Below are 24,968 nucleotides of genomic sequence, written 5' to 3' on the forward strand. Positions count from 1 at the left end.
TCAAGACATATAGGATATGTAGATTGCGTTCAATTCTGTAGCGGCTTCTCGCATATTCATTCGCTGATTTGGGGACTCGCTTGCGCAAGAAAGAGCCACTTTCAGCAGTGACATCAGGCAAAGGTGGACTTCGTTTTCTTCTTCCAGGTTAGCTCGAGAACAGTCCTGGCATTCCTCCACGAGATAAGCGTCAAGGATACCAAGTACCTGATCGGGAAAGTTCCCTTCTGACGAAGTTGACGATACTAAGCCCGTCGCAGAACATAGGATCGGTTGGCCTTTTTCCTGTTAGCATCTCCAGAAGTACTATCCCGAAGCTGTACACGTCTCCAGATGTTGATAGGTAGCTACCTCCGGCGTACTCTGAACACCGGGTAAAATGTGCAACATAAGTTATTGTTCACAGCCCCATAATCAAACTGCGAGGTAGGTGAGAGCAGAGCCAGGTAAGAGCTTCCCCGCCGCCGCGCCGGCCCTTCGCCGGCGCCCTTCCTCCCTCCCTTCCCCTCCTTTCCGGCGCTGCCATGGAGTCTTCCGCTTCGCGCCCCCCAGGTTTCTCCCAGAGGTGGGTGGAGCCGGCGAGCCCGGAGTCGGTTTCATCGGCTCGGAACGACCATGTGTCAGGCCTGGGTATCTCATCGTCTTCGTCGGGGCACAGCGTCGATGCTCCGCGTGCGGCGGTTGCGGAGCCGGCCCCGGCGGCGGTGCGTGGTCGTGTGCAAGATCGGCTCCGGTGGGAGCAACCAAGACCTTCGAAGAAATCGATGTGGCGCCGTCGCGTGGAGGCGAGAAACGACACTGTGGCGGGCCGGGGCGCGGTCGCGCCGGAGATGGAAGGGCTCTGCTTCCGATGCTACGAGCCAGGCCATCGGAAGCGAGACTGCACCAATGAGGAGGTCTGTGTCCGTTGCTGGCTCCGGGGTCATCCGGCGAGGGAGTGCAAGCGACCCCGTAGCCCGTCTTCTGAGGAGGAGCTCCGCACCTTGGCGCTGGCCAAGCTCGCGCGCCGCCGCTCGCCGGCTCGGGATGAGCCTGTCGGTGCCCGGAGGGGCCCTGGCAGGGAACTGCACGCGCGGCTGCACCGGTGTCACCCCCGCGGCCGCCAACGCCACCACCGGCGCCTGTTCCACCCCCACCTCCTCCTCTGCCGGCCTCGGTCGCGCCTGTCGCTCCCCTTCTCCTGAGCCTCCCTCCCTTGGGGGCGTGGCCGCCGTTGTGTGTGGAGCCGGAGGCGCCGCCGGTGGATTCGCGTGTGCATGAGGCGCCGGCGTTGTGCGTCGTGAGAAGGACCGCAGCCATGTGTGATTTGGAGCGGAGGCTCCGCTTCGCCATGGTGGCCTCTGTCGGAGGACGGAGGCCGGCGGTCTCTACGGAGCAAGTGGCGGCGGCCCTGAGGTGGCGCAGGATCCCGGCATCCGCGTTCTCTGTGCACTTGCACGCGCCCGAGGATTTCCTGGTGGTGCTGGAGTCTGCTGAGTTGCGGAGGCATGTTGCGGGCCTCCCGTCCGTGCTCGTCGCCGGTGCCCCCCTCGTTTTCCGGCCCTGGAACCGTCAAGCCCAGGCTAGGCAGGTTCCGCTGAGGACTAGGGGGTTCTTGGTCCTGGAGGGTATCCCGCCGCATGCGTGGGACGTGGGCGTGGTGGAGGACCTGCTCGGCAAGTCGTGCGCCGTTGAGGAGGTGGCGCCGGAGACACGCTCGCGTGAGGACCTGTCGCTCTTCAAGTTGACAGCTTGGACGTCTGAGGTGGACGCCATTCCGGTGGCGCGCATGCTCGCTGTCCCTGAGCCGGTGCGTGAGTTGGAGAGGCCGCTGCCGCCGGCGAGGGAGCTCCCGGAGGCAGTGGGGACGCAGGCGCCGCCCGCGGCAGTGTCTAACGAGGCCTAGGTCATTCAGACGCTGCAATACCGCGTGCTTATCCACCTGGTTGCTGTCGAGGAGGTTCTCTCTGAGGATTCCGGTGTTCGTGGAGCTCTTGGTGGCGATCGCGCGGGGCATCAGGGAGCTGGGCCGCAGGACGGCAATGGTGGCGGCGGCGGCGAGTTTGGTCGTCGCCGGGGAAGAACGCTTCCTTGGAAGAGAGGAGTCGCGGACCAGCGAGGTGGGGCCACGTCCTTTGCCTCCAACAGGCAGCTTCGGACAGCTGGTGGCACGCCAGAGGTGGAAGGACGTTCGTGGGGCCTACCTCCTTTGGCCTCAACTGGTCCCTGGGCGGTTCAAACTGGCCAGTCCTGGAGCGTGCCGGTGTCACCCTCTGTCCGTTCTGTCGGGGCGCAGTTGGAAAGGGAGAGTCAAGGGTCAGAGCTGCATGCGCAGGGAGCCGTTGGATCGAACGTTGCTGCGCCATCGGGTGCTGAGGAGGTGCCCGTTGCTCAGGAGGTGGCGCCACGCGCGGAGATCGTGCCAAGTGTGGGGCCGGAGATGTGGACAGAGCCTGCAGCGCATGCACCGCTTTGGCAGGATGCCCTGGAGACCCTGCCCCCTGTTGCAGCGGATCCCGAGGTGGACCATGGTCGGCCGCATTTGGAGACCCTGGCCTCTGTCGCAGCGGATCCCGAGGAGGTTCGCGGTCGGCCGCGTCTGGAGGCTTCCTCTCGTGCAAAGGGTGGGTCCCGCGGGGGCCTGGAGAGGGAAGTTGGGCCTGTACTGGTTGGGCTGTGCCAGGAAGTCTCTGCTGGGCCGCCTGATGGGTCCAAGTTGGAGCCCAAGGGAGCTGGCGAGTTGGCTCTGGAGGAGGTCTCATCGCATAGGGGTGCTCGAGGCTTTCAGCGCTGCGATACGCCACATATGATGAGTGCTGACACGCCACTGGTAACAACCTCTGCCACGTCTCTGAGCTCTTCCGTGGCTGGATATGAGGAGGGGGAATACATCCAGATCTCTGTGAGTGGGCATGAGAGGGCCTTGGAGTTGGAGGAGGGCTCAGATGCGAGGATGTCTGGAGATTGTTTGGAGTGCTCGTTGAGTGACCCTAGTGGCTCCCCATGCATGTCATATACGGGGCCAAATAGCGACTTCCAGTTGGTACCACGCCGCACAAGGAAGGAGCCTGTTCTGGATCGTATGCCGCACCTAGAGGGGGGGGGGGGGGGAATAGGTGCAAACCAATTTTTAGTTCTTTTTCAATTTAGGCTTGACACAAAAGGTAAATTCTCTAGATATGCAACTAAGTGAATTTACCTATATGACAAGGATAACAACTAAGCAAGATATAGAGAAAGAATAGGATAGAGGTAACCGAGAGTGGAGCACGCGATGACACGGAGATGATTCCCGTAGTTCCCTTCCTTTGCAAGAAGGTACGTCTACGTTTGGAGGAGTGTGGTTGCTACGAAAGCCAAACCAACAGCCACGAAGGCTTCACTCGGATCTCCGGTGAGCAACGCCACGAAGGCCTAGCCCACTTCCACTAAGGGATTTCCTCGAGGCGGAAACCCAGGCCTTTACAAGGTTCTTGGGGCACACATCCACAACCTAATTGGAGGCTCCCAAATCTGTTACAACACAACAATCAACAACAATACATCAACACAAATCAACTAGGGAACCAAATAGGAACACTAGCATGAGATCCCTCAAACAAGAGGGGGAAATGAAGAACGCTTCGGTGAGGATGTAGATCGGTGTCTTCTCCTTCGAATCTCCAAAGATCAAGAGATTTGGTTGGGGGAGGAAGGAGATCTTGTGAATCTTGACTTTCTTGAGGTGGCTCTAATGGAGGTGGCTTGGCAGAATTCTTGTGCAATGATTGAGCAAGCAACCAAGGAGGAAGAAGGGGGGTATTTATACCCCCTCTCAAAAAGGAGCCGTTGCTGTTTCCGGGGGGCCGGATAATCCGGCCTAAGTAAGGGCCGGATAATCCGCCCCCCCGGATAATCCGGTCTTCGGGGCAAAAGTGTGACATTGTCCGGCCAAATGTCCGGCCCATAGCCAGAGAAGCATTTCTTCCAGTCCTTAGCCAAAAATGGGGGGGCCGGATATTTCCAAAATATCCGGCCCGGATAATCCGGCCCTGGTACAATACCGGGACATTATCCGGGCAAATGTCCGGCCCCCATACAGAGCCGCATTTCCTCGAAGACTTAGCCAAAACCAGGGGGCCGGATATTTCAACAATATCCGGCCCGGATTATCCGGCCTGGCCAACTTTTTCTGAATCTTTTTGACAGACGATCAAATCCAACACACATGAATAAATATCTATGTAATCTCTGTACCACTTAAACAAACATTAGTGTAACATATATATTGACATCAAACACACAAAACATAATGTGAGAGATGTTCTTTCAATCTCCCCCTTTTTGGTGTTTGATGACAATATACGGATTTGCAAGAGAATCACTATAGAGACAAGCATGATGGCAAAACATAGAGGCACTCCCCCTACATGTGTGCATATAAGTAATTTGCATTTGAATACAAATACACAACACATAAGAGTATGGTGCCTCAACACAAGTAATATCCAACATGAGCTCTAACAAAAGACATTGACACATATGAAGTTGAGATAGGATGTAAGAAGTCATACCCATGTGTAGATATATAATACGGAGATATAGCATCACACATAATGTAATATCCTTGATCTCAACTAATAGAAATCCGAAAACCATACCAATGTCTCACACCACATAGCACATAGTTTTGAACGGCACACAAACAAACCAAATAGTTCAAATAAGCGGGAACACAAGCAATATAAGAATGATAAACGCATATGCTTGTGCCCAAACCATGCAAATCCCGAGAATCCTAATAGAACACTTCTCCCCCTTTGGCATCGAGACGCCAAAAAGGGGACAAGCGCGATGCTACACGTCCCATGGGAATCACTCGGAGGCATAATCATCATCGGACTCTTGGGCCTCTTCTTCTTCTTCTTCTTCCTCAGTGTCAGGAGCATCCGGAGAACGACGAGAGGTGTTGGACCTGTGAAGGCAATCATCAAGATCACTCCATGGAACTCGTGCGAGTGCCATCCATCGTAACCACTGGTGAGGCTGGAGGCTGAGGCGGGGGACCTTGATCACCACTAAGCTTGTGAAGAATAACCGCCTGAGTATGCTTGATCTCAGAACGCTCACGGCTAGTTGCATAGTTCTCCTTGTGAATCTCAATGTTCATGCACAGGATGTGACGCTGAAACCAACTAAGCCGAGTCACTTCCTTCCTCATAGCCGGGACATCAGGATGACGAGCAGGAGCAACACCACTAGAACAAGCATCATGCATGAAAGAGTCGAGTGCGAGTACGGCTGAAGAGGCGGCTTAAGCTTGTAGGCCTTCTTGACATGGTGCTTCACCAACGGATACCCACTCAAATCTTCACTCACGAGACACGAGTTGTTGATGAGAAGGCTGGATGTAGGGGGCATAAGGTATGGTGGTCAGGGAGACCATGGCATCACGGATCTCATGGAAGATAAAGTCCATGATATCAAGAGTGTAGTCCCGCTCCTCATTACCATCACGAGCACACTTAAAGCTGAGGTGCATAAGATCCACAAGGACTCCCCGGATAGCATCATTATTACCACCACTTGGGCAAATGGTTGCCCGAAAGAGCCGGAGCAGCGGCGTATATGAGGAGCAGCCCCTTAGTATAACCAATCCTTCCTGTCGAGGTATAGAGATTCGCAAGAGCATTCTTGTCAGTCTGTTGTGGTCCATGAAGACGACGACCCTCATCAATAGGAACTCCAAGAATACCAGCAAAGCGGCGCAGAGTGGCAGTGCAGTGAGTGGAGCCAGACATCCATTCCATAGTGCGTTCCTCATCGGTCATGATTGCCAAAGTGGCAAAGAATTGCTTCACCAACTCTGGGCTATAGTCACATTGAATCTTCATGATATCTTTCAAGCCCATTCTTCCAGCAACCCAGATAGCATCTTCAAAGTGGTTGTTCTCAGCCAGGATGTCCACATTGATAGCTTGCATGGGTCTCAGATTCTTCATAGGCTCATAGATGTCCTTGTAGATGAACACTTGCTCCATGCACCAGAACCTCCTGCCCTCTATCTCTTCATCCCTTGGAACATCTTCATACCAGTTCTTCAAGCGAATAGCGAGAATAAGACAACTTGGATCCATGGTCTTGTAGTTCTCCCTCACTTCCTTGTTCTTCCTCCTTGAGGTGACGGACTTGCGAGGTGCATTGGGTGCAAATTCGTCACTAGATCGGTCATGCCTTTGGCGTCTCCGACCACCCGAGAAGCACCACCGTGAGAAGCAAAGGCGGGAAGCAAAGAGAAGGTAATGCTCATGAGTCATGTAAGATATAGTAATATACTCGAGAAACATGCTATAAGTTGGTACAAGTCTAGACATGATAGATTGAAGCAAAACTGCAGCGGCGATGAAGCTCCAGGCCGGATAATCCGGTGTCCCACAGGGGCGGATAATCCGGCCCGGCCGGATAATCCGGCCTGCTCGGGGGCGGATAATCCGCCCTGCGAGATGTGCAGATTTCCAATCAAAAACTTGTCTAAGACTAGATCGGCCTCATAGCATGCAAGAGGAGTACACTACTCGTGATTTGGAACAACTAGACACCAATTCCACCAAGAAAATAGCACATATAAAACACAACATCTAGGGTTAGAGATTGTGAATCATACCCACATCCATTGTGGAAACCGCTTGGAGGAGAAGGTAGCTAGGGAGGAGATGCACCCGATCCACCCAAGAACTCCGAGAGGGCGGACGGAGCGTCTCCCGGCGAGGAGGAGGAGATCCGGCGGCCTTGAGAGGAGAAAGAGGAGAGAGGCGCGTGGGGGGGAAGGTCTGAACCGTTTTGCCCCCTGCGCCCTCGACTCAACCCTTTCAAGATCTGCCCAGGCCGGATAATCCGGCCCTATCTTAGGGCGGATAATCCGGCCGGGCCGGATATTCCGGGGTCGCCTGGGGCCGGATTATCCGGGGTTCTGAAAAATTCCAGAATCACCGGGAATCCGGCCCATCTTTCGTTGGTTATTTGCAACACCCATATATGATGTAATAAAGTATCACGTCACATATAAGGTGCAAATTTACCAATAAGATGAAGCACCCTAGATCATCCGACCGAGAAACCTCAAACTCCAAGTTTTTACCAAACATGACAAATGAGCAAGATGGAAATGGCTTATAGGAGAGGGTAGGCTTAGGTTTTAGAAGATACAAACTGTTAATGGTACATGATCACTCAAGTTTGCAAGATATGAGCAAATAAGGCCAAACTAGAGTGATTTCCCATAAGAACATGGAGATGTCAATAAAATCCAATGAAAAACCAAACAACTCCAACTCTTCACGAAGAAGAGTGTGGTGGCCTAGGCCACCATATATGAGTGTTGTGGTATGGCACCGCGAAGATATATCTTGGGTCCAAACCAATACTCATCATTTAAGCTCACATATCAACATATGATTTAACGAGAATGAAATCTTTAATGTTGGCATTATGGGGGAAGGGATAGCTCAATAATTTAAACCGCACTCCCCCTATTTCCATGCCCACATCTAAACCAAATAAAGTTTTGAGACGAAGGTGTGTTTGCAAGATGGTCAAGCTATACTCCTTGAATCGATGATATTTAGCTCATTCCTCAAATAAGTGAACCTTGCTTCATCAAGAGGCTTCGTGAATATATCGGCAAGTTGATCTTTGGTAGGAACATAGATAAGCTCAATATCACCACGGGCAACATGATCCCTAATGAAATGATTCCGGATCTCAATATGCTTCGTTCTTGAATGTTGCACCGGATTATAGGCAATCTTGATGGCACTTTCATTGTCACATAACAGAGGCACTTTGTCACAAATGACACCGTATTCCTTTAAAGTTTGCCTCATCCATAACAATTGAGTGCATCCACTTGCGGCGGCAACATATTCGGCTTCGGCGGTGGAGAGAGATATGCAATTTTGCTTCTTAGAAGACCAACACACCAAGGACCTACCAAGGAATTGGCAAGCCCCGGAAGTTGATTTCCTATCATCCTTGTCACCCGCCCAATCCGCATCGGTGTACCCATTGAGAATAAAACTTGAGCCTTTGGGGTACCAAATACCATATCTTGGAGTATCAACCAAATATCGAAAGATCCTCTTGAGAGCTATCATGTGGCTCTCCTTAGGAGAAGCTTGATACCTTGCACACACACCTACACTCAACACTATGTCCGGTCTAGATGCACAAAGGTAAAGCAAGGATCCAATCATGGAGCGATATACCTTTTGATCCACCTCTTTACCATTGGGATCAAGTGCAAGATGACATTTGGTAACCATAGGAGTGGCAACACCTTTCATCTCGGTCATCTTGAACCTCTTGAGCATGTCTTGGAGATATTTTGCTTGATTGATGAAGGTTCCTTCTCTCAATTGCTTGATCTCAAAACCAAGGAAAAACTTCATCTCTCCCATCATAGACATCTCAAACCTATCGGTCATAAGCTTTGAGAATTCATCATTGAAAGCTTTGTTAGTAGAGCCAAATATAATATCATCAACATATAATTGGCAAACAAAAAGCTCCCCATTGACCCTCTTAGTAAAAAGAGTGGGGTCGATTAGCCCAACATCAAACCCACGGTCTACCAACAATTCCTTAAGGTGCTCATACCAAGCTCTAGGAGCTTGTTTGAGACCATAAAGTGCTTTATCAAGCTTGTAGACATGGTTAGGAAAGTTGAGATCCTCGAACCCCGGGGTTGCTTAACATACACCTCTTCATGCAAAGGACCATTAAGAAAAGCACTTTTCACATCCATTTGTTGTAACTTAAAGTTATGATGCGATGCATAAGCAAGAAGGATACGGATGGACTCAAGGCGAGCCACGGGAGCATAGGTCTCTCCAAAGTCAATCCCTTCAACTTGAGAGAAACCTTGAGCCACCAATCTTGCCTTGTTCCTCACAATATTTCCAAACTCATCTTGCTTGTTCTTGAATATCCATTTAGTGCCTATAACATTGCGGCACTCCTTTGGCTTCTCTACTAAGGTCCACACTTTGTTGCGCTTGAAGTTGTTGAGTTCCTCATGCATAGCTTCCACCCAATCCGAATCTTCAAGGGCTTCAAACACTTTCTTGGGTTCCACTACGGAGATATAGGCATGATGATTGCTAAAGTTAGCCAATTGCCTTCTTGTGGAGACTTTTGCTCGAACATCACCGAGGACCTTATCATGAGTGTGTCCACGAATTTCAAGGGTCCTATCTCTTCTTGCCAAACGACGGGCCTCGATCTCCTCCTTGGTTCTTCTTGGCCTTGGAGGTGTCACTTGATCAACTTGATCATTTGGGTCCCCGTCTTGACCTTCAATTTGAGCTTCCTCAATTACTTGAGGTTGCTCATCCTCATGTGCTTGATCTTGGACATTATCCGGTGAGAGTAGAATGTTGAAAGGATATTCATCGGATCCATCATGAATCCGTGGTTGATCTTGTCCTTGATCTTGTCCTTGATCTTGCACACAAGGGGGAGGGTTTTGTTCTTGTTCTTGGGTTGGTGCATCATTTGCTTCACTTGATGGGGTTTGTTGATGTTGAGAAGATGAGGGCTCCACAGTGGTAGAGCATAGTCCTTCCCGAGACGCCACACCGTGTCCCTCAATGGGGCGGAAAAATCCCACACCCATTCTTACTATGGCATCTTGAGGTATTTCATCACCTGCACAAACATCAACTTGCCCCACTTGGGAGCCATCATTTTCTTCGAACTTCACACTACAAGATTCAATGATAATCCCGGAGGATACATCAAAGATTCTATAAGTGTGAGATTCAGCACCGTAACCAACAAATATACCCTCCAAAGCTTTAGGAGCAAATTTAGACAAACGAACCCCTTTGATTTTGTAGAAACACTTACACCCGAACACCTTGAAGTATGAGATATTAGGCTTGTTCCCGGTGAGTATTTCATATGGAGTCTTGTTCAAGCCCTTGCGGAGATAGAGCCGGTTGGAGGAGTGACAAGCGGTGGAGATGGCTTCGGCCCAAAAGTTATAGCGGGATTTATACTCCGCCATCATAGACCTTGCCATATCCATAAGAGTCCGGTTCTTCCTCTCCGCAACACCATTTTGTTGAGGGGTGTAAGCGGCGGAATATTGATGACGAATCCCCTCATCACTAAGAAAATCATTGAGTGTGTAGTTCTTGAACTCGGAGCCGTTGTCACTTCTTATTGCCATAATGAGGAGGTTGTGTTGGCGTTGCACCTCGGTAGCAAAATCAATGAATACTTGTTGAGTCTCATCTTTCGTCTTGAGAAAATAAACCCAAGTGTATCTTGAGTAGTCATCGACAATCACCAAGCAATGTTTCTTCGCACCAAGACTTGCATGAGTAACGGGACCAAAGAGATCCACATGAAGGAGCTCCAAGATCCTCTTGGAAGAGATGATGGTCTTGCTTGGATGCGGAGAGTCATGCATTTTGCCTTCAACACAAGCCCTACAAACACGATCTTTGGCAAAAGACACATTTTCCATTAGTCCCACAATATGGTTCCCCTTGTGAAGACTTTGCAAAGTTCTCATGTTGACATGGGCTAGGCGGCGATGCCACAACCAACCCACGTCCGCCTTTCCGAATAGGCACATCGCACTTGACGTGGTGGTCCCCGAAAAGTCCACCACATACAAGTTGTGTTCGCGATACCCAACGAATGCGACTTTTAGAGTCTTGCTCCACAAGAGGACCACAATATCATTATCAATAAAGACGGCGAAACCCATCTTGCCAAGGGTGGAAACGGAAAGCAAATTGTAACCAAGGGTTTTGACAAGCATGACATCCACAAGAGTAATGTTGTGTGCAACCACAACCTTGCCAAAACCCAATACCTCGGATGTAGAATTATCGCCAAAGGAGATGGTGATATCATTTATGTTAGGTCTCAACTCCTTGACGAGGTTCTTGCCGCCGGTCATATGACTTGTACATCCACTATCAAGTACCCATTTTGAACCTCCGGCGGCATAGTCCTACATGAGATCAATTCTTGGATTTAGGTACCCATTTTTCAATGGGTCCTCTTTTGTTAGCAACAAGGGTCTTTGGGACCCAAATAGACCAAGCAACATAACCATCATATGGACCAACATACTTAGCATAAACATCACCATAATAATCTTTAAAGAGAACATAGTGAGGATTATCTATTCCCGCACCATCATCATTAATGGTGTTGCCCTTTCGGGGTTCACCATTAGCTTTCTCATGTGCGGGCTTGGTCTTTTTCTTGTTTGCCTTTTTAGCCTTGGAATTAAAACCAAGTCCCTCCTTCCCATTGTTTGATCTTTGCTTACTCAAAAGATCATCCAAAGAAAGTTTACTTTGGGGAGAGGAGGTCCTAGCAAGTTCATCTTTCAACCTAGCATTTTCCTCAATAACATTTGCATGATCACATGAAGGAGTAGAGGAGCTAGGCACATCATAAGAGGCAAGCCTAATTTGAAGTTGCTCATAAGACTTGGATAAGAGAGTGAATTCACTCTTCAAAGCTTTGTGAGCTTTGTCTAGTTCATCTAGATTTTTCACAAGTTTCTCATGATCAACCTCAAATTGGGCCTTTTCCTTTTTAAGCACTTTGGACTTAGCCCTAGCAAGATCTCTAGCTTTAGTGAGCTTGTTAATTTTATCTTGAGGCTCTTCAAGAGTTTCTAGCCTCTCCTCAAGAGAGGCTATAGTTTCTTGACTTTCCTCAAGAGCATTTTTTAGAGCATGGATTTCAAGAGAGTCTTCTCTCTCTATTTGACCCTTTTTCTCAAGCATATCACTTTGTTGAGCTATACGAACCATGAGGCTAGAAACATGCTTCTTAGTGTTACCTTGTAGGTTAAGAATGAAATCATCAAACTCTAGCATTTCTTGTTTCACTTTTAGACTAGCATCATCAACCCCTAGATCACTAGATAAGTTAGGCATAGAGGGGATAGGGGATGATACCTCGGAGGATTTAGCCATAAGGCAACTTTCTTCCTCCACATGAATGACCTCATTGGGGGATTCACTTGGTGATGAAGAGTTGGTGGAGAGGGAGGCAAGAGCGACCAATCCATTAGAGGTTGCATCTTCTTCATCATCAACATCATCATCTCCCGGAGGTATACTCTTCTTGAGTTGATAGCACAATAGGTGTGTCCAAGGAGGACCTTGCCATGAAGCAATGTGCATTCTTGATTTGAGGGTTCTCATTGGGAGATTCAAAGAGAGATTAAGAGGGTGTGTTGGTGGTGACGATGGCGGCTAATTCCTTTGAGCTTTCTTCATCTTCATCACCACTAGAACTTTCAACTTCACGGTAGAATATTCTTCCCTTGTTACTAGCACAACTCTTGAGGGCCTCTTGCCCTTCTTGGTCTTGTTGTTGTAGAACTTCTTGTTGAGGGGCTTTGAATATTTGCCCTTTGAGTCTTTGCTCTTGTCCTTGGGAATGAGCCTCCCATTATGAAGCTCTCTATTCTCATAGGGGCATTCGGCAATGAAGTGGTGCTTGTCATCACAATTGTAGCATGATCTTGTCTTTGGACCAAAGCTAGTGAACCCATTTTTGTTGTTCCTCTTGATGTTGTCTTCCTTGGCCTTGGAGGGATCAACCCAAAAGGATTTTGCATGGAAGGCCATGTGATCATGGTAGTGGCATTGCAAATCTTCCGGATAGGTCATACTCCAAGATGCTCTATAAGATTCTTGAGGAACCACTTCTTCAACGGAGTTGACCACCAAGGCAAGGTTGGAACCTTTTGCCATCCCAATAGCACGATTGCGAGAATCATGAGAGGTTTCCTCAAGCACCTTGAGAGCTTGCAACTCGTGCACGACTTGTTGAGAGGTGAGAGAGGAATAGCATTCCCTTCCCACAAGAGTCTTGACATCAATGGGTACAAATGGCATCATGCATTCAATGTACTTCTCCTTGATCCAAGAATCATTGATGTGGGTGGTACCAACAAGCCGGAAGGCATCGGCAACGGTGAGAAGTCTTCCATACATGTCTTCATGATCTTCATCCGGTAGCCTCATGAACCCTTCGGCTTTATTCTTGAGAGCATTATACTTGTTCCTCCTTGTGCTCTCACTTCCAATGCAACTCGAGATCAAACCCTCCCAAGCTTCCTTGGCGGTGGTGTAGTTCCGGACACGATGCAATTCCTTTGTCCCCACACTAGTTTGAATCATGTACAAGGCGGTGACGTTGAGTTGACTATCAACCGCTTCTCTTCTAGTCAACTTGTCGGGGTTGTATGGCTTGAAGCCCTCCATGATGATTCTCCATAATTCATTGGAGGCACTACAAACATGAGAGCGGAACTCAAATCGCCAAGTATCGAAATTTTCAATAGAAAACTTAGGTGGGTCGCCCCGAATGTTCAAATGAGGATGGGGAACCGGTATATCAGGTGATTGGAAAGGTGGAGGTACTCGATTGTAGCTCTCACTTTCACTAGTTCCCTTGGGAGATGCAATGGGGGATTTGGTAGTGTTCAAGTTATCACCTTCCACGGGTTTGGTAGATGAGGGTAAGTCCGAAGCCTCTCCCTCATCTAACACACCCGTGTCTTTTACCTCTACACTAGGAGCCTTGGGAAGGGCCGGAGCCAAAAGCTCGGCAATCATCTTTTTCATGCTTTCCATTTGGGCTTCCACGGAGGACTTCAACGAATTGAAGTCTTCCACGGAGACCATCTTGGCGGCCCCTTCCGAGGACTCCTCGTCCGGCATACTCTTAGGCGGTTAAGCCCGAAATAAGAGCCGAGGCTCTGATACCAATTGAAAGGATCGTATGCCGCACCTAGAGGGGGGGGGTGAATAGGTGCAAACCAATTTTTAGTTCTTTTTCAATTTAGGCTTGACACAAAAGGTAAATTCTCTAGATATGCAACTAAGTGAATTTACCTATATGACAAGGATAACAACTAAGCAAGATATAGAGAAAGAATAGGATAGAGGTAACCGAGAGTGGAGCACGCGATGACACGGAGATGATTCCCGTAGTTCCCTTCCTTTGCAAGAAGGTACGTCTACGTTTGGAGGAGTGTGGTTGCTATGAAAGCCAAACCAACATCCACGAAGGCTTCACTCAGATCTCCGGTGAGCAACGCCACGAAGGCCTAGCCCACTTCCACTAAGGGATTTCCTCGAGGCGGAAACCGGGCCTTTACAAGGTTCTTGGGGCACACATCCACAACCTAATTGGAGGCTCCCAAATCTGTTACAACACAACAATCAACAACAATACATCAACACAAATCAACTAGGGAACCAAATAGGAACACTAGCATGAGATCCCTCAAACAAGAGAGGGGGAAATGAAGAACGCTTCGGTGAGGATGTAGATCGGTGTCTTCTCCTTCGAATCTCCAAAGATCAAGAGATTTGGTTGGGGGAGGAAGGAGATCTTGTGAATCTTGACTTTCTTGAGGTGGTTCTAATGGAGGTGGCTTGGCAGAATTCTTGTGCAATGATTGAGCAAGCAACCAAGGAGGAAGAAGGGGGGATTTATACCCCCTCTCAAAAAGGAGCCGTTGTTCGTTCTGGGGGCCGGATAATCCGGCCTAAGTAAGGGCCGGATAATCCGCCCCCCCCGGATAATCCGGTCTTCGGGGCAAAAGTGTGACATTGTCCGGCCAAATGTCCGGCCCATAGCCAGAGAAGCATTTCTTCCAGTTCTTAGCCAAAAATGGGGGGGTCGGATATTTCCAAAATATCCGGCCCGGATAATCCGGCCCTGGTACAATACCGGGACATTATCCAGGCAAATGTCCGGCCCCCATACAGAGCCGCATTTCCTCGAAGACTTAGCCAAAACCAGGGGGCCGGATATTTCAACAATATCCGGCCCGGATTATCCGGCCTCGGCCAACTTTTTTCGAATCTTTTTGACAGACGATCAAATCCAACACACATGAATAAATATCTATGTAATCTCTGTACCACTTAAACAAACATTAGTGTAACATATATATTGACATCAAACACACAAAACATAATGTGAGAGATGTTCTTTCAGCTGGGAGTCTGGATACGGAGAGACGGAAGTTGCAGCACGAGAAGCTTGCCCTCTGTCGTATTAGGATGTTCTGTTCCTCTATCCTCAAGAAGTTGGCACCACCGCTGCTTTGAGAGGTGGAGAGTTCGTCTGGCCTCTGTGCTGAGGCACAGCCATTCACGCCCAGACGTTTGACCAGGAGCACAGCGCTGGCGGCTCAGGAGAGAGGGAAGAAGGCGTCCAAGGCCTCGACGGCAGAGACGGTGTTACTGCGAGCGCTGGGCATCTGCCCTGAGGAGTTGTCAGTGGAGGAGGAGCACCTTGCGAGCTTCAACGAGATCTTCGATTCGCCGCTAGGTGAGCGACACGTGAGGGTCATGGCGTCTATCTTCGGCAAGATGGTGCCCACGAGCTTCGACCAGCAGGAGGGCTGCAGAGTGGCAGTAGCGGCGCATTAGGTGCGTTTTGGATTGGAGTTTTCTGTAGTTTTTTCTATGGATTGTAATCTAGAGATGCTTTTCTGGAACGTTCGAGGCACGAATGATCCAGCAAAAAGGAGTGCCATTAGGGAGTTCATTGCTAGCATGCATGTGAGTATTGTGTGTATTTCGGAATCGAAGGTTGCGGAGGTTGATGAGTATTACATCTCACAGTGCTTGGGACCGTCTTTTGATGGCTTTGTGTTTTGCCGGCGGATGAGACTAGAGGAGGGGTGGTGATGGCTTGGGACACCTCAGTGGTCCAGATTAACCATGTGAGTTTTGGTACCTACGCCATAACAGGGGAGGTTACGACGAGAGATGATTCCAGATGGTGGCTTACCACCGTTTATGGGCCCCAGCTGGTCGAGGAGAAAATCATGTTCCTACAGGAGCTGACGGAGAGGAGGACGCTTTGTCCTGGGCCGTGGATGGTGGCGGGAGATTTCAACATGATCCTAAATGCCTCAGAGAAGAACAACGAGAACATTGACAGAAACATGCTGCGGCGTTTCCGGGATTTTGTGCATGAGCATGAGCTCAAGGACCTATACATGCATGGCCGGACTTACACTTGGAGCAATGAGAGAGATAGAGCCACCCTTACACGCATAGATAGGGTGCTGGTCTCGGTGGATTGGGATCTGCAGCACTTTGATTCGGTCCTTCAAGGCCTTTCATCTTCGGTCTCGGACCATGCGCCGCTCCACCTGGCTCTCAATGCGGCGTTTCGGCCTATAAGAAGATTCAAATTTGAGAGCTTTTGGCTCAAGTTAGAGGGGTTCGATGAGGCGGTTAAGGAAGCTTGGGTTTGTGACCCAGCCATTGTAGACCCCTTTCGGAGGCTGGATACGCTTTTCAGGAATGCAGCTGAGCATCTGCAGTCCTGGGGGCAAAAGAGAGTGGGGAATGTAAAGCTGAACATTGCGATCGCCAACACCCTCATTTTACGCCTTGATGTGGCCCAGGAAAGGCGAGTTTTGACTCCCAGAGAGCTTTGGTTAAGGAGAATGCTCAAACAATCTGTGCTCGGCCTTGCGTCTTTAGAGCGGACTATGGCGAGACAAAGATCAAGAATCCGTTGGCTCAAGGAGGGGGACGCCAACACATCATTGTTTCCAGTGGCTAATGGGAGAAGAGTCAAGAATCACATTGCTGCGGTGAGGGTCGGAGATGAGCTTGTGACGGATAAAAAGCTGAAAGTGGAGGCTTTTACGGAGGCATATTTTCAGCTGCTTGGGAGAGCACAGCCGAGAGAACACTCTATAAACTTGGAGGAGCTTGATATCCCCATGGCTGAGTTGCACGACCTAGACGCCATGTTCACGGAGGAGGAGATCTGGGGGGTAGTCAAGGACCTGCCCCCGGACCGGGCGCCAGGACCAGACGGGTTCACAGGAGCCTTCTATCAGAGAGCATGGCCCATCATCAAGAGGGATATCCTTGCCGGCTTGTTCAAACTCTGCGTGGGAGATGGCCGTGGCTTTGCACGCCTGAACAGAGCCCTGATCACTTTGATCCCCAAGAAGTCGGATGCCATTGAGATTAAGGACTTCCGCCCTATTAGTCTGGTGCATAGCTTTGCAAAGCTGTTCTCCAAAGTGATGGCCAACAGGCTCCGTAGGAGACTGGGGGAGGTGGTGAGCACCAACCAGTCAGCTTTTGTCAGGGGACGGGCCCTACATGATAACTTCATCCTCGTGAGACAAGTGGCACGGAAGATAAACCAGCAGAGGCAATCAGGAGTGCTCCTCAAGCTGGACCTCACTAGAGCCTTCGATTCTATATCCTGGAGTTTCCTGTTTGAGGTGCTTCGGCGCATGGGGTTTGGGAACAGGTTCCTAAAGTGGGTCGCGCTGTTGTTGAACACGGCGAACACTAGAGTGCTGGTCAATGGAGTGCCTGGAGAGAGATTTGTACACGTGAGGGGACTTAGGCAAGGGGATCCCACCTCGCCTATGTTGTTTGTAGCGGCGATGGAGGTTTTGACGGCAGTCATCAAGAAGGCGGTAGAGGGGAATCTCTTCTCCAAGCTTGCAGGGATTTCGGAGCTGCAAAGAGTCTCGATTTATGCAGATGATGTGGTCATATTCTGTAAACCGCTAAGCACAGAACTGGAAGCAACTAAGGCTATTCTCCAGGTGTTTGGAGAGGCATCCGGGCTGCGTGTTAACTATAGAAAGACTTCAGCCACGCTGATCAAAGAGCTGGAGGGGGATGCTGAGAGGGTGGCGGAGACGCTGGGTTGCGAGGTGGTGGGGTTTCCACATCAAATACCTTGGCATGCAGCTAGCTTTGAGGCCCCTGACTAAAGCGGAATGGCAACCGCTGATTGACCAGGTTATACACTGTGTACCGGCATGGCAAAGAGGCATGATCCAGAAATCTGGGAGGCTTATTCTCATTAAATCAGTGATTGGCGCGCGGCCAATACACCAGCTCATGGTCGCAGAGGCCCCAGCTTGGGTGCATGAGGAGTTGGTAAAGTGGATGAGAGCTTTTTTCTGGGCCGGCAAGAAGGAGGTGAATGGTGGGCAATGCATGGTAGCTTGGGACACCATATGCAAGCCCATTCAGCTTGGAGGTCTCGGAGTAAAGGACCTGAGGTTGCAAGGTGAAAGATCGAGATGTCGCCTAGAGGGGGGGGGGGTGAATAGGCAATTACAAACTCTTGCGGATTTATCTTGTATGAATGCGGAATTAAACTATCGTTTAGTTTACAAGCACAAACCCTAAATATGCTAAGCTCAACTAAGTGTAACAATAGCAACTAGAGCTAAGCAAGATAGGCACAAGATATATGTAGCACAAGTGATAGCAAGATATATGTACTTCAAGCACGATGGCTATCACAAGGAAAGAGAGCTCGGGTATAGAAATAACCGAGACACACGGAGACGAGGATGTATTCCCGTGTTCCCTTGCTTTGCAACAAGGTACGTCACGTTTGGAGGAGTGGAGGTCCCACGAAGGATTCCCCGCGCCACGAAGGCTCACCCTATTCTCCGAACCACACCCACGAAGGATAATGGCCCTTTCCTTATGGTTAGCTTTTCCTCCGCTCCGGAGATGGCAAGCTCGACAACCACTTCACAAGCTCCACGAAGGAGAAGCCCGGGCCTCTTCACAATCTTCTTGAAGAGATCACCGGAGCACCAATCACCAAGCCAACTAGGAGGTCACCCTCCAAGAGTAACAAGCTCACGGTCTCTCACTCGAACAAATCGTGGTGGAGAGCTCAACACTATGCAATGATGCAAAGCAAGAACACCGGAGGTGTTCAAGTCCTTCACACTCAAATCCCACCAAAGCAACGAATGCTAGGATGAGATTGGAGAGGAAGAACAAGGGGGAAAGTCAACCAAAGACTCCAAGATCTAGATCCCAAGAGATTCCCTCACTTAGAGAAGAAATGGTTTGGTGGAAGTGTAGATCTAGATCTCCTCTCTCAAACCCTCAAATATGAGCAAGAATGGTTGGAGGAATCAAGGGGGAGAGCAAGTTCTTCAAATAGCAACAATGGAGGTGAGAGAATGGGAAGAACTAGTTTGGCTCAAGGTGGAAGAAGCCTATTTATAGCTAGGAGCAAATAAAACTGTTGGGGGGGAAAAGACAAGAAAAACGGGCAAAAAAACTAGCCAGAAAACGGCCCAGCCGGCTGCCAGGCCGGCCGACCGGATTTGGTGCTGAGGCGTCCGGTCGGCAGCCCGGTCGGGCCGGCCCAGCAGCCGGGCGGCAGCAGCGCGCGCGTGGCCAGCAGGTAGGCGCGGGGCGCGTGGGCGCGTGGGCGGCGCGGAGCAGAGGCGGCCCAGCTGGGCGCCCGGTCGGGCCGGAGGAGGCTCCGGGCAGGCCGGAGGCGGACCGGGCCCGAGACCGGTCGCGGGCCAAAAGGCCACTGGACACGGTCCGGATGGCACCGGTGCCCGGGCCGGTCACGACCGGGTGGGCCGGCGCGTGGCCCGGCAGACCGGCCGGCCGACCGGCAGCCCCTCCCCCCTTTTTCTTTTTCCTTTTTATTCTTTTCCCCTTTTTCTTTTTCTTTAATAACAAATGCTCCCGAACTCCGATTTGCATGAAACCAATTTTGTTGGAAAGATAACGACGAATAGAACCCCAACAAAAACTGGAAATATGGAGACTCCTCACAGAACATTTTTAGATGATTTTAGAGAGGAAGTCTCCCACCGTCAAGAACCGGTGAAGACGTCCAAACTCGAAAACGCAATAGAAGATGCATGCGGATTCCGTTTTCGATGAACTTGGGCTTGTTGTAAAGCTAGCAACAAGCTCAAGAACCTCACACAGAGAAACACCAAGAAGCAATAAGGATATGCAAAGTATGCAAAGGATTGAGCTCCCTAAGACGATGTGATCGAGTTACTCAATCGAAAGCCCCTCTTAATAGTGCGGCTATCTATCCTATAATCCGGTCTCCCATCAACCACCTCGAGACCGGTAAAAGGAAAACCTATCAAGGTCATACCTTTGCCTTGCGCATCCCATCACTTGATCATTGTCGCTTCGCGTATACTCATAAATGCTCCCCCATACACTATGATGGGAAAGCTTCATTGATGCACATCTTCACATGTCCACTATCACCAAATGGACGGCAAGCTTCAAGCATGTGATCCACTCAAGATGCTCATCTTGAACTTGCCCAACTCAACCTTGTATCTTCTCATACTCACTTAAGATAGAGCATGGCTAATATTGAGTTCCACATAAGAACTCCATCTTCATTTCTTCTTCTTGATCATATCACATATATATCTTCATACCGATGATCTTGATGCCAATACACAAGGTATATCTTTATCTTCATGGCATCCATACTTGAATCCAACACATGGAGAGCAAGTAGTACCTATGGAATATTCCTTCATATAAACTCAATGAAAACATTAGTCCATAGGGGTTGTCATTGATTACCAAAACCACACATAGGGGCAATATACCCTTACACAAGGGTTAGCTCTCAGAGTGAGGTGGTGTTGGTTGCGTCGTACGGACCCCGCAAGGCCGTGGCAAGGGCTGCCCGCCATCAAGGACCCGGAAGCTAATGAGGTGTTCCAGAGCTTGGCAAAATTTGTTGTGGGTGATGGGGATACGATCTTATTCTGGAGAGACCGATGGATAAATGGGAGGAATGCGGAGGAAATTGCGCCAGACGTGGCTGCGCTGGTCCCAACTAGAAGGAAGAACATGAGGAAGGTGCGTGATGCTTTGTACGAGGATGCTTGGCTTTCTGATGTGGTGGGAGAGCTGTCCATTGATGGATGGATGCAATGTACTGTGCTCTGGGAAGAGATAGGAAAGGTGCCACGTCAGGAGAATAGTCCGGATGTCATTACTTGGAAAGGATCGGCGTCGGACAGATATTCCACAAAAGCGACATACAACATGCTCTGCGTGGGGAGGCTGCCTTGGAGCATGGCTAAGCCGATCTGGAAGTCCTTTGCCCCCCTTAAGTGCAAAATCTTCGGATGGCTAGCGCTAAGAAGGAGGCTGTGGACGTCGGACAGGAGGGCTCGACATGGGCTGCAGGACCACCCAGATGCCTGCGCCACATGCCTCCAAGAGGAGGATAATGTCGACCATATTCTGACACAGTGTCCGTACGCCAAGATGGTTTGGTTTGGGTGTCTCAGAAGACTGGGCTCACAGTTACTGGAGCCGCAAGGTAGCACCGACCTAGAGAGATGGTGGACGGAGGCAAGGAAGAGGCTTCGGAGGGAGGATAGGAAAGGCTTCGACACGCTGGTTCTGCTGATTGCTTGGACGCTCTAGAAGCAGAGGAATGCCCGAGTGTTTGGGAACTTGGACAGACAGTTCTCCACGGCGCAGATCATAGATAGGGTGCTTGAGGAGTTCAGCCTCTGGGGGGCTGCGAGGGGAGGAGAGCGGAGAGTCATGACGCGAGAGTAGGTGTGTTGTGTGGGTGGTGTGTGAGTGGGTCGGCCAAGGGCAGATGTTCGCATCCCCCTTCGGTCTCTTGTAATTGTTGTTGCTCCCTTCTATAAAGATTTGGCACGCTTTTCGCGTGCCCGCGAAAAAAAGTTATTGTTCACATAAATACCCATTTCGGTACCGCAAAAGAAAATTTGCAAGAAGAAACATATTTGTTACCTGGAGCAATATATCTAATAGTCCCCTTCATAGTTATTGTACCAATTGAACTCGAATCCCCAACAGGTGCTGACTTGGATTTCATGTAGAACCTTGCAATGCCAAAGTCTCCCAAATGAGCTGTCATATCGTAATCTAGGAGGATATTGCTGGGCTTCAAATCACAGTGAATAATAGGGCTCTCACTGTCATGGTGTATGTATTGCAATGCATCAGCCATATCAACAGCTATTTTCATTCTTCGAGATAGGTCTAGTTGATTTTGGGCATTTCTATCTCCTGTCAGGTGCAGCCAAGTATCCAAGTTGCCATTGGGCATGAACTCGTACACTAGAGCTTTGAAATCATTTCCTCGATTATCAACTGTTGAGCATGCGGTCAGAATTGAAAGAAGATTCCGGTGCCGAATGTTTCTCAGCGCTTTACATTCTGAGACGAAACTCTTATCCGCACCTTGCATGTCAAGGTCAAAAACTTTCACGGCCACAATCATGTGATCTTGGGTTAGCCTTCCTCTGTACACTAAATCGCAGCTTCCTCTCCCAATCAAATTAGACTGTGCAAAGTTTTCTGTAGCTTGTGCTAGATCCTTATAAGAAACTTTAAAGAATCGTTCATCGGAAGAAGGCAATGATAACTGCATCCTTAACATTCTCTTTCTGAAGAAGGTAAAATAGACCAGCAATATGAGTGATATGATGCCTAATACGGGGACCAATACTATGACCAAATAGTGTTGCCATCTAGATCTTCTCTGAAACAGTGGGGCATGAAGGCATATGTAGATCCACTACACCTCCACAAAGCCTCAGATTGCCTTTAAGCGAAATGGCTGACGTATTTTTGAATACTCCATTTATTGGTACTTCTCCTTCAAGATGATTGTCAGACAGATCCAACTGGGTGAGAAGTTGAAGTTCGCTTAGAACAATTGGGATAGAGCCTGAGAGGTTGTTATGTGAAAGGTTGAGCACAATCAAGCTGCTAAGACTGCCCAGAGATATGGGAATGCTTCCTGACAGAATGTTCCAGCCCATTTTGACGGCTTGCAATTGCTGGCATGTGCGCAAAGTAGGAGGAATTTCCCCGGTAAGTTTGTTGGATGAAAGATCTAGATAGTTGAGTTGTTGAAGATTACTGATGTACAGAATTTGGCCTTCTAGACTGTTGTGGGATAATGCACATTGAATAATTGTGCCTACTCTAAAAATCTCTTATGGTATATGGTTTTGAAGATTGTTATAACTGAGGTCTAATAATGATAGTTGCTGAAGGTTCTCAAAACTTGATGGTATGGGACCGTGGAACTGGTTATTTGCTAGGACCAGTTCCGACAACCGGGAGTTATTGCCAATTGAACTTGGAATCTGCCCTGTAAAGTTGTTCTGTTGAAGATACAACCCTTGTAAACTAGCAAGATTTGCAATCCACCCATCAATCGGACCAGTAAAATTGTTGTCTTCTAGTCCTAGTTTAGTTAGTCTATGGAGGTTTCCTATGCTTGATGGAACTAATCCATATAGCATGTTTCTAGCAAACACGAGATTGTCAAGATTAGAAGAAAGGTTGCCGACAGAATTTGGCAAGACTCCTTGTAGCCGATTTCCATAGATTGAAAGCATCTCTAGAAGAGTACAGTTGCTCAATGCGTCCAGGAATTCCCAGCTCCGACTGTCATTTGCTTCAAGACTATTTCCATCGAGACCTAGCCTATTGAGCTTCTGAAGTTTACCAAGAGAAGGTGGGATTTGTCCTCTAAACCCACTATTATATGCCAAGGATATGTGCTGTAGCTCAGATGCATTGCCTAATGAGTCTGGGATAAGACCATCCAGCATGTTACCGCCCAAGAAAAGAAGTTGAAGGTTAGGGAGAGCATCACCCATGTTAGATGGTAGAGAGCCAACTAACATATTCAACTCCAAGGCTATTTGATTCAGCAGAGAAAGATTAAAGACAGCCTCTGGGATTCTACCCGATAGCTTGTTTTCACCAAGGAGTAAGTTTGACATCTTGGATAATTTCCCAAACTCATCAGGAATGGTTCCCTCAAGGTGGTTATACATCAGAATAATATGTTCTAGAGAAGTGATATTACCAAGGCCTGGTGGGATGACCCCGGTAAGACCATTGTAGGGAAGCCACAAACGTGTCAGATTGGAGAGAAGGGCTATTTCTGCAGGGATTTCACCCACCAAGAAGTTCCTTGAGAGGTCCAACACCCTTAAGCTGGAGCAGTTTGTGAGTATCACTGGAATACTCCCATGCAGTGAGTTGTAACTCAGGTCAAGAAACATCAGCTCTTGCAGGCGGCCAAGATAAGGAATCTGACCAGAGAACTTACTTCCAGAGAGGTTAAGAGAAGCAAGATATGACATGTTTCCAAGGGAAGGAGAGATTTGCCCAACCAAACTCTGCTCAGGTAGGTCCAGCGCCTCAACACGATCAGGTTGTGTGAGGCTGCACTTCACGCCCTGCCAGTTGCAGAAGTGGGTACTGGTGTTCCATGAGCTTAAGGCTCCTTTCGGGTCGTCGGTGATGGCGCGCTTGAAATCAAGGAGCGACAGCATATCTGTATCGTTCCCAAGGAGGACAGTGCAAACACTGCTCCCAGCTCCATAAGACAATAGCAACAACGCCAATACTATGAGCACAGAGAGTTCCATGGCATATCTTTGTGGCTCACTGCTTTGTATGGCAAAATTGGAGTTTAACTCTGCATGATTCGCTTATAACAAGATCTGGAAGAAGCGAAGTAAGGTAAATGAAAGTTGAGGAAAGTATCCATGAAGAAGACAAGAAGCAGTGCACCTCACCCAGCCACATATTGTTGACTTCAGTGGAGATGAGTGTTGTCGTTCACACTTCAGCAAGTAATTAAGTAGCTCAGAGACTGAGTTGGCGTTACAGACCATCCACCATTTAATTTTCATGCTTACATTGACAGCTTTGACTCCTTCACAAATACTAGTATATTCTACTACGGTACTGCCGGCCAGCCTAATTTGTTTTAAGAAAACTCAGCCATGTATGCATGGTATATCCCCATCCCATGTCGCTTGTACACTTTGTTTGGAACACCACGAGCTTTGCAACAGTAAACCTTGATGATGTGATGCCGTATAGTTCAAAATAAGGGTTTATAACAAGATCTGAGAGAAGCAAAGTAAGGTAAATGAAAGTTGAGGAAAGTATTCATGAAGAAGAGAAGAAGCAGTGCACCTCACCCAGCCACATCTTATTGACTTCAGTGGAGATGAGTGTTGTCGTTCACACTTCAGCGAGTAATTAAGTAGCTCAGAGACTGAGTTGGCGTTACAGACCATCCACCGTTTAATTTTCATGCTTATATTGACAGCTTTGACTCCT

General features: G+C 49.0%; 1 pseudogene; it reads right to left on the bottom strand.

The window, feature by feature from the left end:
• LOC124671746 lies at window positions 1-24,968 on the bottom strand (annotated as a pseudogene).

This window comes from Lolium rigidum, chromosome 7, assembly GCF_022539505.1.
Source record: "Lolium rigidum isolate FL_2022 chromosome 7, APGP_CSIRO_Lrig_0.1, whole genome shotgun sequence".
Classification (NCBI taxonomy): Eukaryota; Viridiplantae; Streptophyta; class Magnoliopsida; order Poales; family Poaceae; genus Lolium; species Lolium rigidum.